This window comes from Equus asinus, chromosome 8, assembly GCF_041296235.1.
Source record: "Equus asinus isolate D_3611 breed Donkey chromosome 8, EquAss-T2T_v2, whole genome shotgun sequence".
NCBI classification, from domain to species: Eukaryota; Metazoa; Chordata; class Mammalia; order Perissodactyla; family Equidae; genus Equus; species Equus asinus.
In genome coordinates this window covers 33,285,440-33,309,877 of record NC_091797.1, presented here as the reverse complement: position 1 = coordinate 33,309,877, position 24,438 = coordinate 33,285,440, and the positions used below count along the sequence as shown (strand labels likewise).

Below are 24,438 nucleotides of genomic sequence, written 5' to 3'. Positions count from 1 at the left end.
AATGCAGTTAAAATGCCTTTCTCCAGTGCTCCTATATTGCTTGTTTTTATGAGTTGTTCACACCTAAGCAATGTGCATATTTTATGGAGTCACGTTATTTTTTAAACTGATTAATATAAAGAATCAATTAGTTTTTAGGCAGCCCCACAGAGTGAATTAAATACCAAATGCAAAGAATATCCTGCTAGGCTTGTAGATATATGTATTAAAGTTCCATGAAACAATATGTTTAAATCTGAGGACTCCACTGCTTTAGAATTCCTTCCCTCTTCTTCTTCTCCTCACCCCTGCTCCTCCAGCCCTTCTCTCTGTCCTCTCACCCCTCAGGCCCTCTTCTCCCCTTAGTCTCCACCACCCTCTCACTCCTGAATTGTGGCACCAGCCCCACCCTCTCACCTGCCACCCATGGGCTATTCTCCCCACAGGGGTCAGTGATCCTGCTAATTGAGTCAGGATGTGTCATTTCTTCACTAAAACACCCCAATGGCTCCGTCTCACTCTTGGGAAGCCTCTAGAATGTAAAGCACATGAGCACAGGGGCTTTGGGCTGTTTAAGTCAAAGCTGTATGCCCAGTATATACAGCCGTTCCTGGTATGTAGTAGGCATCAAATTAGATGTTGTTGATGAAGGAATGAAATTTGATTTTTTTATTTAATTTCATTATGTAGAAACCATAAAATGAAAACACAAAAAAAGTTAGGAGTGATTTTATAACATTCAACTAGCAAGCATATCACTTCATAAATCTGTTCTCGTGAAAAAAATGCTGGATGCTTATCTGTTACACAATGAGCCCGCGGATTAGTTTTCTGTTACTGCATAACGAATTGCCACGACTTAGTGACTCAAAACAACACGCATTCATTTGCTTGCATTTCCTTAGTCAGAAATCCAGGCATGGTCTCTATGGGTTCTCTGTTCAGGGTTTCACAAAGCTGCATTCTCGTCTTGAGCTCAGGGTCCTCTTCTAAGCTTATACAGAGGTTGTGAGCAGAATTGGGTTTCTTGTAGTTGTAGGCCTGAGGACCCTCTTTCCTTGACAACCGTCAGTGAGGAGCCTGGGGAGGGCTGCTCCCAACACCAAGTGTCCACCAGCATTCTTTGCCATGTGGCCTCCATTTTCAAAGGCCACAATGGAGAAATTCCCTCACATTGAATCCCCCTCACGCTTTGAATCTCTTTGCTCAGAAGAACCCAGTCCTTTTAAGGGCTGACCTGATTAGGACAGTCCCACCCAGGAGAATCCCCCTGTCTTAAGGTCAACTGATTTGAGACCTTAGTTACATCTGCAAACTCCCTTCCCAGCAGCACCTACATTAGTCTTTGAATAACTGAGGGGAAGGTGAATAACCGGGGGTGGGAAGGGGGGCTGTGGACCGTCACAGAATCTGCCTAGCATGGCCTGGTTTTTCCTTTGTGTTTAATTGGGTCATGGCTAGAAACGGAATTTCAAATAAATAGATTGTTGTGAGTGGTATTAAATGCATCCTATTAGCCATGGAAATTCTTCTTAAATCTTAAAACCAAATGACATGTTTAATATCCTATACAGTAGACCCCTTTATCTGTGGGGATATGTTCCAAGATCCCCCAGTGGATGCCTGAACCAATGGATGGTACTGAATCCTATATGTACTGTGCTTTTTCCTCTACATACTCTTGCACTTTGGGGCCATTATGAAGTAAAATAAGAGTTACTTGAACATAAGCTCTCTGATACCTGGAAGCTGATCTGATAACCAAGGTGGCTACTAAGTGACTAATGGGCGGGTACCATATACAGTGTGGATACACTGGACAAAGGGATAATTCACCTCCCTGGTGGGACAGAGCAGGATGGCACCAGATTTCATCATGCTACTGAGAATAGCACTCAATTTAAAATTTGTGAATTGTTGATTTCTGGAATTTTCCATTTAATATTTTCATACTGCAGTTGACCATGGGTAATTAAAACCACAGAAAGTGAAACCATGGATAAGGGAAGACTACTGTAATTAATTTACAACAAACAAAAATTAAAGTGCAATAATTTACTCTCTCTTTGGATACTGTATTAATTATATAACCACAGCATAACAGATTACCGAAAACTTAGCACAAAACGACAAACGTGTATTATCTCCCAGAGTTTCCCAGGGTCAGGAATCCAGGTTTACCTGAGTGCTCCTGGCACATAGCCTCTCTCAAGGTTGCAGTCAAGTTGTCACCCAGGGCTGCATCAACTGATGGCTTGACTGGGGCTGGAGGATGCGCAGGAAACATATGGCTGTTGCAAGAGGCCTCAGTTCCTAGCCATGCGGACTTTTCCATAAGGTGGCTAATGATTAGGTAGCTGGTTTCTCCCAAAGCAAGTGATCCAAGAGAGAAGATCAGCTGTCCGTAGATGTGTGGTTTTATTTCTGGGCTTTCAGTTCTGTTCCATTGATCTGTGTGCCTGTTTTTGAACCAGTTCCATGCTGTTTTGATTATTACTATGGCTTTGAAGTACATTTTGAAGTCAGGGATTGTGATATCTCCAGCTTTGTTCTTTTTTCTCAGGATCACTTTAGCAATTCGGGGTCTTTGGTTGCCGCATTTGAATTTTAGGATTCTTTGTTCTATTTCCATGAAGAACGTCATTGGGATTCTGATTGGGACTGCATTGAATCTGTAGATTGCTTTGGGTAGTATGGACCTTTTAACTATGTTTATTCTTCCAATCCATGTACATGGAATCTCTTTCCACCTCTTTATGTCATCATCTATTTCTTTCAATAATGTCTTATAGTTTTCATTGTATAAGACCTTCACCTCCTTGGTTAAATTTATTCCTAGATTCTTTATTCTTTTTGTTGAGATTGTAAATGGAATTGTATTCTTGAGTTCTCTTTCTGTAAGTTCATTATTAGAGTATAGAAAAGCAACTGATTTTTGTAAGTTGATTCTGTACCCTCCAACTTTACTGTAGTTGTTAATTATTTCTAATAGTTTTCCAATGGATTTTTTGGGGGGTTTTCTATATATAAGATCATGAAGTCTGCAAACAGCAAGAGTTTCACTTCTTCACTCCCTATTTGGATTTCTTTTATTCCTTTCTCTTGCCTAATTGCTCTGGCCAAAACCTCCAGTACTATGTTGAATAAGAGTGGTGATAGTGGGCATCCTTGTCTTGTTCTGCTCTCAGAGGGATGGCGTTCAGTTTTTCCCCATTGAGTAAGATGTTGGCTGTGGGTTTGTCCTATATGGCCTTTATTATGTTGAGGTAATTTCATTTTATCCCCATTTTGTTAAGAGTGTTTATCATAAATGGCTGTTGGATCCTGTCAAATGCTTTCTCTGCATCTATTGAGATGATCATGTGGTTTTTATTCCTCATTTTGTTCATGTGGTGTATCACATTGATTGTTTTCTGGATATAGAAGCATGCTTGTGTCCCTAGTATAAATCCCACTTGATCATGATGTATGATCTTCTTGATGTACTGCTGTATTCAGGTTGCTGTTTTTGTTTTTCTTTAGAAGTTTCAAATTTAGTTTAGTAAGAAAGTCAAAAATATTGGCTAAAATACCAATTTTATTACCCAACATCATCTTCAAAAATAGTTGCCTAGGGGCCATCCCAGTGGTGTAGTGGTTAAGTTCATATGCTCTGCTTCAGCAGTGCAGGGTTCACGGGTTCAGATCCTGGGTGCAGACCTACGCACCACTCATCAAGCCATGCTATGGCAGTGTCCCACATACCAAATAGGGTAAGATTGGCACAGATGTTAGCTCAGGGACAATCTTCCTCAAGCGAAAGGAGGAAGATTGGGAACAGATTTTAGCTCAGGGCCAATCTTCTTCACCAAAAAGAGAGAAAAAGTTGCCTAATGAAATTACTTTTCAGGTAGAAAAACATGAATCTCATACTTCAATTCATATACTTAGCCTAGCATTATGACAGCAATTTTGGTGGGATGCAGTAGGCAGAAATGATTAACTCTGATCTGGAACAGTTTTCCAAAAATGGCTATACTGACATCCGATAATAAATTTAACATCTTTCCTTATGTTTTAGAATGAGATACGGTAGAAGTGATTTGGACACCAACGTGATTCTAAAAAGCACTGTTAATGTGTGCCTCTAATATTTTTTTTAAGTAGCTCTATTGTGTTTTCCATTCAAATTTCTATTCTATCACTGGTTATCCCTTTATAAGGTTCTCCAGTTTCATTTATATTGATCAGCAATGTACATTTTTACTCTTTTAAAAGTAGTTAGTTCAGTTCTGTGTAAGGTTAAATATAAGTAACACATCAAATCCTTCACAAGATAGAATTACCTTGCACATCAGATTGAACATTGTATACCAGGAAATCCTAGAGATGCCAGTGAGAGAAATATCCAATGACCTATTCTTAGAAAATGCTGTTTTTTGTGGTACACAGGCCCTCACTCTCTCACATTTCTCATAACATTGGCTGTGGCTTTATTCCAATGTGGATATTTCTTGCTAAGAATTCTTGCAATGAACTTTGATATTTTCTTTTCCCTTTTATTTTTAAAAATTAACCAGGAATGGTTCACAAGCTGCAGCTTGAAAAATGCAAGCTTACAGAGTTATGATCAAGTAAATTCCTGGGCACCCAACACCGGTGTAACAGAACCTATGAAGCCACTGTGGGTGCATCCTCAGTTGCATCCCCCAGATGGAACCTCTATCCTGGTCTTATGTTTACTATTCCTTGAGTCTCTCTAAATATTTTACAATAAGTGTATATACTCCCAAACCACACATTATTTAGTTTTGCCTGTTTTTTAAATTCTTTTTTTAAATTTTTTTAATTGCAGTAACATTGGATTATAACATTATATAGCTTTCAGATGTACATCGTAATATATTTCAAATTCTGTGTAGATTGCATTATGGTCACCACCCAAAAACTAGTTATGGTCCATCCCATCACAGGTAAGCCTAATCACCCCTTTTGCCCTCCCCCCCCTTCCCCTATGGTAACCACCAATCCAATCTCCATTGCTATGTCTTTGTTTGTCATTGTTTTTATCTTCTACTTGTGAGTGAGATCATATGGTATTTGACTTTCTCCCTCTGACTTATTTCACTCAGCATAATACCCTCAAGTATCGTCCATGTTGTCACAAATGGCCAGATTTCATCATTTCTTACAGCTGAGTAGTATTCCATGTGTATAAATACCACATCTTCTTTGTCCATTTGTCCCTTGGTGGGCACCTAGGTTGCCTCCAAGGCTTGGCTATTGTGTATAATGCTGCAATGAGCATAGGGGTGCATGTGTCTTTATGCCTTTGCGTTTTCAGGTTCTTTGGATAAATACTCAGCAGTGGGATAGCTGGATCACATGGTAGATCTATTCTTAGTTTTCTGAGGATACTCCATACTGCTTTCCATAGTAGCTGCACCAGTTTGCACTGCCACCAGCAGTGTACAAGGATTCCCTTCTCTCCACATCCTCTCCAACATTTGTTTCCTGTCTTGTTAATTATAGCCACTCTGACCAGATTGAGGTGATACCTCATTGTAGTTTTGATTTGCATTTCTCTGATAGCTAATGATGTTGAGTATCTTTTCATATGCCTGTTGGCCATTTGTATATCTTCTTTGGAGAAATCTCTGTTCAGATCTTTTGCCCATTTTCTAATTGGGTTGTTGGGTTTTTTGTTGTTGAGCTGTACGAGTTCTTTGTATATTTTGGATATTAACCCCTTATCTGATATAAAGTTTGCAAATATCTTCTCCCAATTGTTAGGTTGGCTTCTCGTTTTGTTGATGGTTTCCTTTGCTGTGCAGAAGCTTTTTAGTTTGATGTAGTCCCATTTGTTCATTTTTTTCTTTTGTTTCCCCTGCCTGGTCAGACATGGTACTTGAAAATATGCTGCTACGACTGATGTCAAAGAGTGTACTGCCTATGTCTTCTTCTAGAAGTTTCATGGTTTCAGGTCTTACATTCAAGTCTTTAATCCATTTTGAGTTGATTTTTGTGTATGGTGTAAGGGAATGGTCTACTTTCCTTCTTTTGCATGTGGCTGTCCAGTGTTCCCAACACCATTTATTGAAGAGACACTCCTTTGTCCATCGTATGTTCTTGGCTCCCTTGTCGAATATTAGCTGTTCATAAATGTGTGAATTTATTTCTGGGCTCTTAATTCTGTTCCATTGATCTGTGTGTGTGTGTTTTTGCCAGCACCATGCTGTTTTGGTTACTATGGGTTTGTAGAATATTTTTAAATCAGGGAGTGTGATACCTCCAGCTTTGTTCTTTTTTCTCAGGAATCCTTTGGCTATTCAGGGTCTTTTGTTGTTCCATTTAAAGTTTAGGATTCTTCTATTTCTGTGAAAAATGTAGTTAGAACTTTGATAGGGATTGCGTTGAATCTATAGATTGCTTTAGGAAGTATGGACATTTTAGCGATGTTAATTCTTCCAATCCAAGAGCATGGAATATCTTTCCATTTCTTTGTGTCTTCTTCGATTTCTTTCAACAATGTTTTATAGTTTTTGGTGTACAGATCTTTCACCTCTTTGGTGAAGTTTACTCCTAGGTATTTTATTCTTTTTGTTGCAATTGTAAATAGGATTGTATTCTTAATTTCTCTTTCTGCTACTGTGTTGTTAGTGTATAGAAATGCAACTGATTTTCGTCTGTTGATTTTGTATCCCGCAATTTGACTGTATTTGTTTATTGTTTCTAAAAGTTTTATAGTGGATTCTTTAGGGTTTTCTATATATAAAATCATGTCGTCTGCAAAGAGTGATAGTTTCACTTCTTCTTTTCCAATATGGATCCCTTTTATTTCTTTTTCTTGCCTGATTGCTCTGGCTAGGACTTCCAATACTATGTCAAATAAGAGTGGTGACAAGTGGGCATCCTTGTCTGGTTCCTGTTCTTAGAGAGAGAGATTTCAGTTTTTCTCCGTTGAAAATGATATTTGCTGTGGGTTTGTCGTATATGGCCTTTATTATGTTGAGGTATTTTCCTTCTACATCCATTTTATTTAGAGTTTTTATTATAAATGGATGCTGTATCTTGTCAAATGCTTTCTCTGCATCTATTGAAATGATCATGTGATTTTTATTCTTCATTTTGTTAATGTGGTGTATCACGTTGATAGATTTGTGGATGTTGAACCATCCCTGCATCCCTGGAATGAAACCCACTTGATCATGATGTATGATCTTTTTAATGTATTATTGTACTTGATTTGCTAGTATTTTGTTGAGGATTTTTGCATCGATATTCATCAGTGATATTGGCCTGTAATTTTCTTTTTGTGTGTTGTCCCTGTGCGGTTTTGGTATCAGGATAATGTTGGCTTCATAGAATGAGTTAGGAAGCCTCCCCTCCTCTTCAATTTTTTGGAAGAGTTTGAGAAGTATAGGTATTAGGTCTTCTTTGAATGTTTGGTAGAATTCACCATGGAAGCCATCTGGTCCTGGACTTTTATTTTTTGGGAGGTTTTTGATTGCTGTTTCAATCTCCTTACTGGCGATTGGTCTATTCAAATTCTCTGCTTCTTCTTGGTCCAGTTTTGGAAGGTTGTATGTTTCTAAGAATTTATCCGTTTCTTCTAGACTACCCAATTTGTTGGCAAATAGTTTTTCACAGTATTCTCATTATCTTTTGTATTTCTAAGGTGTCTGTTTTAATCTCTCCTCTTTCATTTCTGATTTTATTTATTTGAGCCTTCTCTCTTTTTTTCTTGGTGAGTCTAGCTAAGGGTTTGTCAATTTTGTTTATCTTTTCAAAGAACCAGCTCTTGGTTTCATTAATTTTTTCTATTGTTTTTTTAGTCTCTATTTCGTTTATTTCTGCTCTGATTTTTATTATTTCCTTCCTTCTGCTGATTTTGGGCTTTGTTTGTTGTTCTTTTTCCAGTACCTTTAGATGCACTTTTAGATTGTCTATTTGGGATTTTTCTTCTTTGTTGAGGTAGGCCTGAATTGCTATAAACTTCCCTCTTCGAACTGCTTTTGCTGTATCCCACAGATTTTGGCATGTCATATATTCATTTTCATTTGTCTCCAGGAATTTTTTGATTCTCCTTTGATTTCTTCATTGACCCAATCATTGTTCAGTAGCATTTTGTTTAATCTCCACATTTTTGTGGCTTTTCTGGTTTTCTTCCTGTAGTTGATTTCCAGTTTCATACTTTTGTGGTCAGAAAAGACGCATGGTATTGTTTCGATCTTCTTAAATTTATTGAGACTTGTGTTGTGGCCTAATATGTGATCAGTCTTGGAGAATGTTCCATGTGCATTTGAAAAGAATGTGAATTCTGTGGTTTTTGGGAATGTTCTGTATATGTCTACTAAGTCCATCTGGTCTAATGTGTCGTTTAAGGCCAGTGTTTCCTTATTGATCTTCTGTTTGGATGATCTATCCATTGGTGTAAGTGGAGTGTTAAAGTCCCCTACTATTATTGTGTTACTGTCTATTTCTCCTTTTATGTCTGTTAATAATTGCTTTATATATTTAGGTGCTCCTATGTTGGGTGCATAGATATTTACAAGGTGTTATATCTTCTTGTTGGATTGTTGCCCTTATCATTATGTAGTGCCTGTCTTTGTCTCTTGTTACAGTTTTTCTTTTAAAGTCTATTTTGTCTGACATAAGTATTGCTACCCCTGCTTTCTTTTCTTTGCCATTTGCATGGAATATCTTTTTCCATCCTTTCACTTTCAGTTTGTGAGTGTCTTAGGTCTGAAGTGTGTCTCTTGTATGCAGCATATACATGGATCTTGTTTTTTTATCCAGTTGCCACCATATGGCATTTGATTGGAGCATTTAGTCCATTGACGCTTAAAGTAGCTATTGATAAATATGTATTTATTGCCATTTTTTTACCTTTTTTTCTCGGTGTTTTAGTATTTCTTCTCTGTTCCTTTCTTTTTCTCTTGCTCTCTTCCCTTGTGGTTTGATGGCTTTCTTTAGTAATATATTTGATTTCTTTTGTCTTACTTTTTTGCTTACTTATTATAGGTTGCTGATTTGTGCTTACCATGAGGATCCTATTTAATATTCTATGTATATAACAGTCTATATCGAGTTGATAGATTCTTTAGCTTGACCTCTTTCTAAAAGCTCTACTTTTTCACTCCCCTCCTCCCACATTTTATGTTTATGAAATCATATATAGTCTCTTGTTTAGTGTGTGTCTATCCATTACCCTCTTACCATTGAAATAGATGATTTTAGTACATTTGTCTTTTAACCTTCATATTATCTTCACAGGTAGTTGATCTGCTACCTTTACTATATTATTACCATTACATTTGGTTTTATTGCCTAGGTTTTTTGGGCAGTTTTTTTGATAATGTTTTTTATCTCTATTTGTGGTCATCAGTTTCCCACTTAAATAAGTCCCTTCAGCATTTCTTGTAGAACTGGTTTCTTGGTGATAAACTCCTTTAATTTTTGCTTGTCTGGGAAGCTCTTTATCTCTCCTTCCATTCTGAATGACAACCTTGACGGATAGAGTATTCTTGACTGTAGGTTTTTTCCTTTTAGCACTTTAAATATGTCATGCCATTCTCTTCTCGCTGGTAGGGTCTTGGCTGAGAAGTCCATTGATAGCCTCATGGGCTTTCCTCTGTATGTCACTTGTGGCCTTTCTCTTGCTGCTTTTAGGATTCTCTCTTTATCTTTAATTTTGGACATTTTAATTATAATGTGCCTTGGTGTGGGCCTCTTTGGGCTTATCTTGTTTGGAGCTCTCTGTGCTTCCTCTACTTGGATGTCTGTTTCCTTCCTCAGGTTAGGAAAATCTTCATCTATTGCTTCTTCAAATAAATTTTCTGCCCCTTTGTCTCTCTCTTCTCCTTCTGGGACACCTACAATCCAAATGTTAGCATGCTTGATATTGTTCCAGAGTTCCCTTAGACTGTTCTCATTCTGTCTGATTTATTTTTCTTTTTTCTGTTCAGCTTGGGTGATTTCCTCCAGACTTTCGTCTAGCTTGCTGACCCATTCTTGTGCATCCTCTACTGTGCTATTGAGTCCCTCTAGTGAATTTCTCATTTCCAGTATTGTATTCTTCATTTCTGATTGGTTCTTTTTTATATTTTCCAGTTCTTTGCTGATGAGTTCACTGTAGTCATCCAGTCTTCTCCCAATATCTGTAAGCATCCTTATGATATTTTGTTTGAACTCTTTGTTGAGTAGGTTGCTTATTTCTGTTTCATTTAGTCCTTTTTCTGGGGTTTTGTCCTGTTCCCTTGCTTGGAAAGTATTCCTTTGTCTCCTCATTATGCCTCTTTCTCTGTGCTTCTCTCTTTTCTTTTTAATTTTATTTTTTCCTTTTTCTCCCCAAAGCCCTCCGGTACATAGTTGTATATTCTTCATTGTGGGTCCTTCTAGTTGTGGTATGTGGGATGCTGCCTCAGCGTGGTTTGATGAGCAGTGCCATGTCCATGCCCAGGATTCGAACCAACAAAACACTGGGCCACCTGCAGCAGAGCACACGAACTTAACCACTCGGCCATGGGGCCAGCCCCTCTCTGTGCTTATTTCTACATATTAGGTGAGTCGGCTATGTCTTCTGATCTTGGAGAAGTGGCCTTACATATGAAATGCCTTATGAAGCCCAGCAGCATGCTTCCCTCTCATCACCAGCCCAAATGATCCAGGAGTGACCCCTTTGTGGGTTACTTATGTCTTTCTGCTGAGGGAGTGTTGCTCTTACTGCAGGTATCCAGGGAGTCTAGTCTTTCCTTCCCTTGCAAGCTATTCGTAAATCTGGTTTGGGGAGCCTCAGCACTGTTGCCTACAAAGTCTATCAGCACACTCCTATTGCAATTTTCATCTTAACTGGGTTGGTACCCGGTGTAGCTGGTTGCTAGGCTCAGGGGCTTATGGTTGCAATAGGCCTTAGGCCTGCAAGGCTGGTGTCAGTTCTCTTAGGAGTGCAGCTGAGTGGGGCTGGCCCTAGGCATGGGAGCACTCAATTGTTTCAGGCTTTGGAAGGTGGGGCTGATCCTTTTTATGGCTATTTGTGAAGGACAGGTCTTCTGCTGCTGATAAGCATCACACCCCACAGGTCACACACCATCAACACAGTCCTGGTCTGTGCACTTCCCAACCCTCTGGAGCATACCCCAATGCCACACTGCAGAGGCCCCCGCCTCTCCACCAATGCCCCCCACGGTTCACCTGGTCCTCACATAGGCCCTGCCCCACAGAGGCGGACACACTCGCCTGCCTGTAGAGGATCAAGGCACTCACTCAATGCAGGCCGAAAAGTAGCATGAGGGCTTGCTGTTGGATGGGGTCATTCCCTAGGGCAGGCTGCCTACCCTGGCTGAAATGGATTAAATCTGTGCTCTAGTGGGTGTGACAAACCCCTGGGCTAACAGGCCAAGGGAAGAACATCCATGGTGCCCACGGGTGTCTGTGTCAGCACACCTGGACCAGGTCAGAATAATGGCCCTCACCAATGTCTCAGTCTCCAGAGAGGTCCCTCCTCTCACCAAGATGCCCCCAGAGCCCACCAGGTGAATCTTGTTTCACCAAAGGACTGTCAGCCTTCTCTCTGGTGATTTTAGCTGCTGCAATGAGTGAGTTTGTGCATGGGCCCTTTAAGACCTGGGTCTTTTCAGCTTTCGGCCAATAGCTTTTCTGGGGGTATCCTCGCTGCAGTTAATAGCCAGCGAAGCCGGACAGTAAGACCCTCATCTCAATTGGGCTGAGTCTGAAGGATGCTTATAGCAGTATCGGCCCCCGCTCCAGACCTCACTCCTCCAAAGAGGGCTGCGTACCTTAGGGTATTTCCCACCTGGCCAGCTGAGAAGCTCTGCTGCTCCCAAAGATGGTGTTTTTCCTCTCCAGCAGGAATTTCTGCCTCTTCTGCCTTAGTCAGGACTATCACTTGCTGTGAGGGTTCTTTTTTTTTTTTTTTTTTTTTTGAGGAAGATTAGCCCTGAGCTAACAGCTGTCAATCCTCCTCTTTTTGCTGAGGAAGACTGGCCCTGAGCTAACATCCATGCCCATCTTCCTCTACATTATATATGGGACGCCTACCACAACATGGCTTGCCAAGCAGTGCCATGTCCACACCCAGGATCCGAAGCAGCGAACCCAGGGCTGCCAAAGCCAACTGCACACACTTAACCACTGCTCCACTGGGCCAGCCCCATGGGGGTTCTTTTTATCCAGTTTTCAGTTTTCTACCCAGGGTAATTTTTCCAAAAAATAGTTGTAACCTGGTTGTGTTCATGGGAGGAGATGAGTTCAGAGTCTGCTTACACCGCCATCTTGACAAGATCCAGTTTTGCCTGTTTTTGAACTTCTTATACAGTGAACTTGTACTGCATGGGTTCTTCATGCTCAGCTTTATGTAGGAGAGTTCCCTCTCATGTGTGAGTCTGTCATTCATTTATTTTTACTGCTGAAGTCTTACATTTTATAATTATACCACAATTTTTCCATTTTCCTGTTCATGCATATGTGGTTATTCCAGTTTTTGCCATAAATATTAGTGTACATGTCTCCTGGTGCACATAGGCAAGAAATTCCCCAGAGTGTATGATCAGAAGCAGGATTGCTGGATTATATGGAGTGTGTACTTTAACCATACTAGATAATGCTAATTTGATTTCCAAAGTACTTGGACCAATTTAGATTTCTACCAGGAATGTGTAAGTGTTCATGTTGCCAATGTAATTGTTCTGACAATAAAAAGCTCAGTTGAATGGAAGTAATTAGTAGTTGAAAGCCACTGCCTTGGCTGCAGAATCAACCAGGCATTTTTTTTTAGATTCTATTAATAACTTTATTCGCTTTTACTCAATATACGTTGGCATTATACTTTCAGCATATAGGTCCAGATAATGCTTCCCTTAAATGTAACCACAAAGTGTCATTTTATATGCTCAAGTTCTTATATAATTAAAAGGAAAAAAGGAGGCCAGCCCCAGTGGCCTACTGGTTAAGTTTTGCATGCTCCACTTCAGTGACCTGAATTAGGTTCCCAGGTGTGGACCTACACCACTCGTCAGTCAATGGCCATTTGACGGTGGCTCACATACAAAAATGAGGAAGATTGGCAGCAGATGTTAGTCCAGGGGAATCTTCCTCAGCAAAAACAAAACAAAACAAAACAAAAAACAAAAAAGGAAAAAGGGAGGAAGGTGGGAGAGAGAGAAGTAAGGAAGGAGAAAAGAAAAAGAAAATAAGAGAGAGAACAGGAGATAGTTGGAAACAGTGAGAAGAGAGGATATTTCCAAGTTCAAGGAAATATAAGAGATGTAGATGAACAGAAACTTAAGAGAGAGTTGTTAGTTATCTATTGCTGGGTAACAAGTCACCCCAGAGTTTAGTGGCTTAAAACAACAACATCTACTACCTCAAAGAGGTAATACAAGGACAAGCAAAATGGAGCAGATGCTGGTGGGAGAACTTGGGTAAAGAGAAGGATTTCACAAGAGAGACTAAGTAATAGGTCGTTGGTATACAAATGAAATGATTTTGTTAGTCCAAGCCCTCCAAGAAGCAGAGGCCAACATGGCATTAAACTCAGCAGTATTTTATTAGTGGAAACACCCACCAGAGGATATGGAGAGGGAGCCAGAAAACACTGGGAAAGGCAGCAGACAAATATGCAAGTCTGACCCCCAGTGATGGTCAGGAGAAAAGGTTTGTTGTGGGTATCTTGGACCACCAGGCAATCTAACTGAAGTTGAGCAAGGCCATAGGGAGTCCTGAACCCACATTTGGCCTTTGGAAGAGCTCCATATCTCCCAGAAATGGCCTATCTTAGTGTCCCTGCTGTGAGTAGTCATTCTGGGAACAGCCCATGGGAAGCAGGTCTCTGCACAAATGTTGCCATGGATTTCAGAGCACAGGAGTGGGGGGTCCTTGTGGCTTACCTGGAGGATGTGACCTAATATGACCCTTCCTATCTGAGAGGTCTGGGCCTTTGGAACTCAAACCTTCTCAGACTAGGTTGCTACATGGGTCCAGTCACAGTGGAGCAAGGAGGAATCAAGAGGCACCCAAGCCTATCACCCATGTTACACGTGTATTCCTCCTGCCCCCATGTGTGACACAGCCCCACCCCCTCCTGCAGATCAGGATCAATTACTCCTCCCTTGAGTAATGGTCTCCAGGCACATAGAGTCCAACTTCCCTCGTGACAATCATAATATCCCTCCCACCCTGCAGAGACCAGAACTGTGGAGACAGGAAGTACAAAATCCCCCAGTGGATGATCGGAAGTGGTGGTAAGTATGGACACACCTGCCTCCACTCCTCAGTTCCTGTACCCACCTACTCTTCAAATTGAGAACACGACACCATATAGAGTTTTCTGATTCAAGAAATGTAAACCCATCTCTTCAGGGCATTTCCTCAAAGCTGGTGCATCAGATGCACCTTCAGAAGGCCTGTCCAGCATTCTGTGTGGCCGGCAGCCCCTGGATGGTGTAGATTGTGATATTGATGCTGGCCCTGATATCAGTTCCCCTACATTAAACCCAGCATATATGGGGCTAAAACTAAAGCACTCTTATCCTGCTTACTCCCTGGATCCCTGGCTCCAGAATCCACTATCTGCCATGGAGACAAATAGCCAAGGTCACCCACCTGGATTCCTTATCATCTTCTCCTCCTCCCTGCAAACAGCATCCCAAGGCTGAATGCAGGCTGGTGGGAAAGCTCCGACCAGCAAGGCCACTGATGCCCCCTGCCTCTCTACAAGCAGCCACATTCCTCACAAACCTTTAAAACCCCTCACCTTTCCTCTTTCTAGGAGACGAGATGAAACAAGACAAATTTGGGGGCTCAGTCTCATCTCCTGGCTGATGTCATCCAAAATAAAAAGCCTTTCCTTGCCATAAGCCTGGCATTCCAGTTTTTATTTCACCCCTCATGTGTGGCAGGTAAGGAAGCTATGTTTGTAGGCGGTAATGATATGACCAGTGGATTCCCTGGTCATAGCCCATCCTGTACCTCTTTCATTGTGAGGTAAGTCCCTCTTATTGGATACTGTGCTACAACAATTTCAAGCCTGTGGATCCAACATTTCGATAGGCCCCATAGTTCTGCTGGCTGAAGTTCTGAGGACAGGGAAAGAAAAGCCACACATGGAATAGGTGTCTATCCCTGTGGAGATGAACTTCTGGCCCTCCCAGGATGGAAGGGGCTTGCTCTAGTCAACTTGTCACTTGGTGGCTAGTTGGTCACCTAAAGAAATAGTGCTATATTAGGGCCCAATATTGGTTTAATGCTGACATGATGGACATTCAGAGGTGGCAGTAGCTGGAACAGCCTTGGTAAGTGGGAGTCACTGCTGCTGGACCCATATGGAGTCTCATCTCTGCCATCTTGGTCACTCCATTCATGTGCCCATCCTGGCAGTCCTGGATTGATCAATGATAGAGGCTGGATAAGGTTAATTTATCTTCTTGGCTGTTCAGTGCCTCTTCAGAAGTGGATGTTTTCTGGTGGGTGTGAACATATGATTCTGGCTTAACCATAGATATATCATTTCCATCTTACGATGGGCTTTTGTGGACCTGCCCAATTGATGACTTAGAGAATTAGGCAGAACCCAGCGCATATGATCATTTTTAATCACAAGGCTGCTTGGTGTCCCATAGTCAAGTTTTGTCTTCTCAGCGCTCAATAACACACCTAAAGTTGCTTCTAAAAGAGGGTATATTTCTCTGCTGCAGATGGCATGGCCTTCCTTCAGAATCCCAGGAGGCAGCATATGATTCTCCCACTGGTATTTGCCTTTAGCTCCACATGGCATCTTTCCCACCACTGACACCTCCAACACCATTGGATCTGATGAATGGTGGCTGCTTTCACCATGGCCTGGATCTACTGCAGTGCCTTTAATGTCCAAGCTCCACTCAAAGCTGGCATCCTTCTATGTCACCCAGAGTATGAGCCAAATAATGTACCTAGGGGTGGAATGTTACCTAGGCTGTTGTTGTTAGAACCCAAAAAGGCATACCAGGTAGTGTGCTTCCTTCTTTGCAGTGAGGGATGCAAGATCAACAGTTTGTCATTTACTTTGGAAGCGACATCCCTCCATGCCCCTAACCACTGGACCTCTAGAACCAAACTGAGGTGGCCACTCCCTGAGTCTTTGTCAAGTTTATCTTCCACCCTCTGGAGTGCATGTGTTTGACCAAGGCCTCCAGCATACTCATCCATCCCAATCAACATGGGGTTGTCAATGAAATGAACTCATGTGATATTCTACAGAATATCCAGGAGGTTCAGAACTCTTAAGACTATGTTATAGGGTCAACCTCAGTGGCCTAGTGGTTACGTTTGGTGTGCTCCACCTCAGTGGCCCAGGTTCAGTTTCTGGGCACAGAACTACACCACTCATCTGTCAGTGGCCATGCTGTGGTGGTGGTTCACATGAAAAAAAAAACAGAAAGAAAGAAAGAGGAATATTGGCAACAGACGTTAGCTCAGGGTAAATCTTCCTCTGTAAAAAAAAAAAAAAAAAAGGACTATATTGTAGAGGGCAGGAGCGTTAAAGAAAACCTGAGGCAAACTAGAAATAAATGTTGTTCCTTCCATGTGCATGCTAATCATTCCACCTCCACTTTTCTAACTGGAATAAAGTAGGATCCACTCACCAAATCTACAGCCACATACCATGTGCCTGAGGCCTTACTAACCTGCTCTAGCAGTGACATCACATCCAGCACAGCAGCTGCATCAGGACCACTACTTGGTTGAGTCTGAAGTAGCTCTTGCATTCTTTAGACCACATCAGGTTCCTGCAGGGACAGATTGTTGAATTAACTGGAGATAATAGGCAACACCACCATGGCCCCTGCATCTGTCAGGTCTCTAATGGTGGTGCTAACTCCTACAATACCTGCAAAACCTCCACAATACCTGCCCTGGGACACATCGTCATTTCTAATTTGGCCAAGACGGGACCAGTTTCAAAGGTTTCCTTGGTCTTCAGCACAGAGACCCCTTACTCCACAGACCAGGGACCAAATGTGGAGGTTACTCCAACTGCCAAGCATATGAATGCCAACTACACACTCGTGGAAACGGGATGATTGCTGGGTGGGTCTACAGAGACAGGGGTCCCATTTTGAGCCACACTTTGTCCAGGATTCCATTTATTACCTGGCCTCTGTAGGTCCCCACTGTAATGTGGGACATGATCAATGCAATTTCTGGGGCAATATATGATAAATAAAAGATAAAATAATAGTATCAGTGTTTCCAGAGCTTAGGCCACCCTGCAAGGAGATGAGTAGGAGAGATGGAGGTCAGACAGTGGGAAGCTGAAATGGAGACCCTGGTAGGGCTGGGTTATTGGCAATGACAAGGTCTAGGGGTACAAGGGAGTGGGGGCTCAGAGAGAGCAAAGTAGAAGGTCATGGAAGAGAGGATTTCAGGGAACTGAGAGGCCAGGGAGTGAGAGCATCCTCTCTGCTGTGTGGTTTCTATCGCTGCCATAAAGATTCCCACAGACCTAGTGGCTTTAAACAACACCCATTTATTATCTCACTGTTATGTAGGTTACAAGTCCAACATGTTCTCACTGGGCTGAGATCAAGTTGTTGGCAGGTCTGTGTTCCTTACTGGGGGCTCTGGAAGAACCCACTTCCAAGCTCATTCAGGTTGTTGTCTCAATTCAGATCCTTGCAGATGTAAGTCTGAGGTACCCATTTCCTTACTGCCAGGAGCCACCCTTAGCTCCTATAGAATTTTCTGTGGTCCTCAAACATAGCCCCCTACAGCACACCAAGTCCTTCTCCCACTTGGAACCTCTCTGACTTTCCCTCTGCTACATCTCTCTGCAACATCTCTTGATTTCAGCCAGAAAAAAATTCTCTGCTTTTAAGGGTTCATGTCATTTGCTTGGGCCCAGCCAGATAATCCAGGCTAATCCCCCTATTTTAAGGTCCTTACCCTTAATTTGTTGTTGTTAGTACCATGAAGTCAATTCCAAGTCCTAGCAACCCTGTGGACAGCAGAGCGGAACCCTGCCTAGATTTTTGGCTCCATCCTCTCACCTTCTGGCACTATATCAGACAATGTTCCACTGCTATTCACAGGGTTTTAAGGACCAATTTTTCAGAAGTGGGTGGCGGGTCCTTCTTCCTAGTCTGTCTTAGCCTGGGAGCTCCGCTGAAACCTGTCCACCATAGGTAACCCTGCTTGTATTTGAAATACCAGTAATATAGCTTTCAGCATCACAGCAACACGCAGCCACCACAGTATGACAACCGACAGACAGGTGATAGGGTTTCTTGACCATGAAATGAACCCAGGCCACAGCGGTGCCAAATCTTAACCACTAGACCACCACGGTTGCCTTAACCTTAGTTGCATCACCAAAGTCCCTTTTGCTGTGTGAGGCAACCTACACATAGGTTCCAAGTATACAGGCATGGATAACTTTGGGGACCACTATTTAGCCCACCACATCAGCTTATGTTGGAATCACCAAGGATCAAGGAGATAGCACTGCTGGAGAGAGCGATGGTGGGACAAGAGCTAAAAGACTTGAGGAATGAGGGGAATGGCCTGAGGGTCCATAGGGAAAACCTACAATGTGGGAAGTGGGGGCTCTAATCTGATGACAGAAGACTCACACCTGAAGATGTCTGGGAAAGAGGAAGGAACAAAGGTCTGAGCGCAGCAGTGAGGAACAAAGACCTACCCACCTCCAGGGCCAGGGATATAAGGTCCATGGAGAGGAAACACCCTGTGGGAGAGAACTCCATAGGGAGCTGTGTCCTCAGGGAGACCCAGGTTTCTGTCAGAGCTGTGAGGTGAAGGGAAAATCTTGAGGGAGGACTTTGGAAATTTTGCTGATCATGGGCTGAGAATTGCAAGAGTCACAGTGGAAAGGTTTCAGGAGCTGGGGAAGGGTGTGAGAGGAGACAGAATAGGGCTCTGCAGAGCCTTGTGGAGGTGAAAGGGCAGGATATTTGGGGACCTAGTGACTGTCACATAACAGGGAAAAGGACATAATGAGATTAATCCTGGTGGATTCAAGGCAGATAATGGCGGTGAGTCTGTGAGAGGTCAAGGTGGGGAGAAGCAGGGGCGTGGCGCTCTCACTTGGGCTCTGTCAATGGAGATGAGGTTTGGGGTGACTGGATCTTAGTTCTAGTCTGTGGACCATTTCTTGACTCCCTGATTACGGGATGGAGCGCCTGAAGGAGAGGAGGGGTCTAGAGGATGTGCATGTGTTCACTCTTCACCCTGAGGGAAGGGAGTGTGCTCACACGTGGTCTCGAGTCTGCTTTGACACTTGCTGTTAGAGGTGTGACTTCTGGGGAACCACGTGTGACACCTGGCACAAGGGCCCCTCTTCTGTCCTACTGGGGGGACAGAAAGCCTAGGGCAGCTGTGCTCCTAGTCCCAAAATTCCCAATGTGTGTATCCACACTATGGAATATTATGTAGACACTGAAATGTTGTTCCCAAATAAGAGATGATTTTATTCACAAACTGAGAAGTAGGAAGCAGAAGAAAATCTTTCCACTTTTCACTTTTCTGGAGTGTCGTCATCGAGGGGCTGGAGAGAGGGGGTACAGGGAGGAGAAGGAAACCTCAGAGAAGGCACAGGCGACACTGAGCTCTCCTCTTCTCCAAAGAAAAGACATGTGGAGGAAAATTAGGAGAATTTATATTACTTTGACATTTTATAACACTAGGAAATTAGTTATTTTCTTCAGTGTAATAGTAATATTGTTTGAAGAAAAATTTATTCTTCAAGAGATGAATATTGAACTATTTAGGGATGAGGGTCATCATGTTGGAAAGTGACTTTCAAGTATTTCAGCAAAAATTATAGGAATATTATCTATTGCATAAGGAAGAAAATGTGTCAAAACATTAAGATGATTAAGTCTAGGGTGATCATTGTACTATTCCACAAAACTTGAGGTATGTTTGAAATTTTTCCCAATAATTTGGAGAAATTTAAAAGAATAATGCATAATGGCATGGGAAATGTTCACAACATAATTTTGAATGAAAATTAGGCTTCAAGAGTATGTACGTGTGAGAACGTGTGTCTATGTGTGTACGTGAGTGTGTTCTGTGTGAATATGTATCAGTATCTGTGTGTTGCTGTGCGGTAGTGTGTGTCTGTGAGTGTGTCAGTCTAAGTGTGCATTCACTTATTCATCCACTCAACAGATGCTTTAAAATCAACAACCAGGCACTTTCAGGGCAGTGGAAATACAGCCGTGAATAGTCAAAATCCCTCACTTGACCCAGCCCTGATGGCCTAGCAGTTAAGGTTCAGCCCGCTCTGCTTTCGTGGCCCAGGTTTGGTTCCCAGGCACAGAACCACACCACTCGTCTGTCAGTAGCCATGCTTTGGTGGCAGCTCACACAGAAAAACTTACAACTATGTACCTGAGTTTGGTGGGGGTGGGGAGGAGAAGAAAAAAGGAAGAAGATTGGGAAAAGATTGTTAGCTTAGGGAGAATCTTCCCCTGCAAAAAAAAAAATCCCTATGGTCCTCATGAAGCTTATATTCTAGAGGAGAGACAGACAATAAACAATTAAATAACTGCATGTAAAAACGTGTGTTAGTGAACAGGGTGTGAGCAAAGGCAAAGCAGGCAGGGGTGGAGGGAGGTTGAAGGTGCCACGTGCAGGGGGGGTGAAGGGAGGGCCTCTCAGTGAGGACGTTTGGAGAGAATGTCAGGGAGGGAAGAGCTGCCTGGGAGACACGTTTTCAGGCCGGGGAACAGCAGTGAAGGCTCTGAGGTGTGAACACCCTATGCTGGAGGAAGCACACAGTGGAGGACCCAGCACAAGGCCACATCTGAGTGAACTGGACGTGAAGTGGAAAGGGTCTTACAAATGAAAGAGATTTTTTAAGTATCATATTTTGAAAAGATCATTCAAGACATTCCAAAGGGTTTACGGTGGGAAATTTCCCTCCCTTCCCAGGCCCCCCTCAGGTGCCCTGCCAGAGATGAGCATGTTGCCAGTTTCTCAGTATCCTTCCTGAGAAAAATTCATATAAATGCTGTTATTGATGCTACATCAAGGAGGAGTGCTGAAAACAAATAGAGAGTAGAAGAAAATGTTTCTTTTCAGTTTTCCCAGGGGGTTTGTAATCCAGGGGTGGCAGGGAGGAGATGGGAACCTCAGAGCCGGCACAGGGCTCCTGAGCTCTCTTCTCCTTCAATCCCTGTCCATCTCTGACCTTGACACCTGTGGAGTCCAGGGCTGCTCAGAAGCTTCTTCCCACCATTGAAGCCCAGGCTCCAGGTCAGCCATGTCTGACCAACTTGCATTCCAGACCCTCACAGACAGGTCAGTCACAATCTGAAAACAAAGCGGTGGCACCCCCATGAGGCCACAGGGCTGAGGACAGAAGACCCAGCTCCCCTTTCTCCTGCTCAGCTAGGACCATCCCAGGGTCTCCCTAGGCCCCCAGTAGCAGGACAGAGTTCTGCATACAAGGGGTGTCCCTGTCCCGTGTCAGGTTCAGGGTGTGAAGTATTTCCCAAATTCACACTGACATAGATGTTTCCTCCCCATTAAATCACTGTAGGCTCTGCCTCAGGGCACAGGGAGGTCTCCAGGCCATAACAGCTGGTTCCCAGGTCCAGAACGGACCCCACACACAAACTAGGTGCCCTCGGTCTCCCAGGATGGGACCTAGGACTCCTGAGTCCTTAGCACTTATCCCCACTACTGCCTCTGAGGCTGGACTCACTCCAGTCAGTCTCAGAACATGGCATGGGGGGTGGTGGGGAGAGAAGCCCATGGGGCACTAGATCTAAGAAGAAGAGGATGCTCCTGGGAAGTGAAAATAGGGCAGAAATAAGGACTTCAGAGGGGTAGAAGTTACCAGGAGGAGAGGAGAAGCAGCCAAAGAAGGGAGGGGCGTGGGAAGGGCTGGCCTAGGGGACACCTGTGGGGTTGCGTTTGGACAGGGTTTTCTGGGTACTGGACCATAGAGAGCAAAGGGTAGGCGCTACGCCACTCCTGTAGGGCGGAGGGTGTCCTGGGTCCTAATTCTTGTGCTAGAAGATCACGGCCATGTCTGAGCCCAGCCCAGAGCAGCCGGTTGTTACAGCCTTCGGTTGTCCCTTCCTCCCCTATGACAACCACAGCCTCTGTGCCAGGCCAAGGGGCTCCTGAGGACCACGTGTGGAACATGTAGCGGGGATGGACATGATCGTGGGCTACAAGGACCTCAGCAATAGGACCCAGGCAACCAACTACCCATTTCCCACGAGCAGTCCCTGCATCCTCCACAGATGGCAGCCTGAGGACTCTGGGATCCTGTCTCTTTCCTCTCTGGGGACACAAGCACCCAGATCCTCAGACTAGACTCCTCTAGCCCTGCTCTCTGCTAACCCCAACCCCTGAACTTAGGAGCTCTGCAACCCCAGCCCCAAATCTCATTTTTACCCTGACGACTAACCCAGGACTTTGGGGGTGCTTTAGACTGAATGTTTGTGCTCCCTCCACAATTTATATATTGAAACTTAATTCCTGATGTCTTGGTATTTGGAGCTTGGGCCTTTGGAAACTGATTGGATCATGAATGGAGCCTTCATGGATGGCATTAGTGTCCTTATAAAAGAGACCGTACAGTGCTCCCCAGTCCCTTCTACCATGTGAGGACACAGTGAACCAGGAAAAGGGTTCTCACCAGACATCCAATGCTGGCACCTTGACCTTGGTCTTCTAAGCCTCCAGAACTATGAGAAAGAAATTTCTAATTTTTTTTTTTTTTGGCCACCCAGTTTACGATATTCTGTTATAGCAACCCAAATGGACATGGGGTCCACAAGCCAGGGGAGGGATCCTCAGATCCCTACATGCTGCAGCTGAGCCACGGCTGCCATCTGGGCAGCAGTTGCTCATGACCCCGCAACCTAGACAGATCCTTTCCCTGGCCCAAGAGACATCGGGGCAGTTGGTGGCCAGGTGCTGCCTGTCTGCTGTGCTTGTGTGGTGAGACCATGAATTTGGGGCAGTGCTGAGCATTGTACTTGTCGAGGGGTTCCAGAAACCAAGACCAATTGGTGGGTTCCAAACATACACACATAACAGGAGACCCCTGTTATGGGCTTTGTGTCCCCCAAAATTTGTATGTCAAAGCCCTAACCCCAAATGTGATTGTATTTAGAGATAAGCCTTTAGGGAGAGAATAAAGGTTAAATGAGGTCACAAGAGTGGGGCCCTGTCTGACAGGACTGGTGGTTATGAGAAAGAGACACCAGAGATCTCTCTCTGCACACAGACAAAAGGCCAGGTGAGGACACAGCAAGAAGACAGCCATCAACAAGCCAGGAGGGAGCCCTCATCAGAAACCAAGTTTCCTGGCACTTTGATCTTGGATTTCTAGCCTCCAGAACTGTGAGAAAATAAAGTTCTGCTGTTTAAGCTACCCAGTCTGTGGTATTTTGTTACGGCAGCCAGAGCAGAGGAAGACAACCTCCAAACCAACACCATAAACTCTCCCTTTCAGTCTCAGACTCAGCTCTAAGGAACGTGGTCCCAGCATTTACTCATTCACTCGCAAATATGTAGTGAGCGCCTCTGTACCAGGCATTGTTCCAGGCCTGGGGATCATTTAATCAGAACAGACAAAACACCTGCTCTCCTGATGCTGACAGTCTGACAGGACAGACAGACAATAAAAGAAAACATCATAATAGTAATACATTATATGGGATGTGTTCCCGTTATCTATTGCTGGGTAACAAACAATCCTAAAATACACAACCACCTTTTTGATCTCTCTCATTCTGTGGGTTGACAGGGCTGAGTCGGGCAGCTCTTCTGCTCCATGTGACATGGGTTGGGACCGCAGTCATCTGGAGGCCCAACTGATCCAGAACATTCAAGAGGGCTCCATGATGGGGCTGCAGGTGATGCTGGCTGTTGGCTGGGAGCTCAGTGGGGCTGTTAACAGGGTGACCTAGATTCTCCTCCACCCGCTTCTCCATGTGGCTTAGCTGCTCTCAGCTCAGCACCTGGGTTCCGGGAGGGAGTGTTTCAAGTGGACAAGCCAAAAACTACAAAGCATCTTACGTCAGAAACTCAGAAATCCAGCAGTGTCAGCTTCCCATGTTCTAATCACCAAAACTTGTCACACATCAAGGGCAGGGGAATTAGGCCCCACCTCTAGACAGGAGATGACGAGGTCACACTGCAAAAGAGCATGTGGAGGGGGGATATTGTCGAGGCCATCCTTGGGAAAAGAAGACTTCATGGTACGATAGAAAGTGATAGGAGACATAGAGGAAAAAAATAATGCCAAGCCAACAGTCAATGCAAGGTGATGGGAGAGGTGGCACTTTTAAAGGGTGCGGTCAGGATGGGCCTCAATGAGGTGACAGCTGAGCAGACTTGAAGCAGTGAGGAACGGAGCCACGCAGACATTTGAAGGAAGAACATTCCTGGATCGCCGTCTGCAAGTACCCGGGGCTCTGCACGGAGCAGGCCCTACAACTG

At 43.6% G+C, this 24,438-nt stretch overlaps 1 long non-coding RNA gene across 1 annotated transcript; it reads right to left on the bottom strand.

The window, feature by feature from the left end:
• Positions 1-69: 69 nt before the first annotated feature.
• LOC139039732 (uncharacterized) lies at positions 70-24,009 on the bottom strand. The gene is made up of 3 exons (XR_011505074.1): positions 23,711-24,009; positions 16,641-16,742; positions 70-973 (listed from the first exon to the last, which is right to left on the bottom strand). It is a non-coding gene; the product is annotated as an uncharacterized lncRNA (long non-coding RNA).
• Positions 24,010-24,438: the final 429 nt, after the last annotated feature.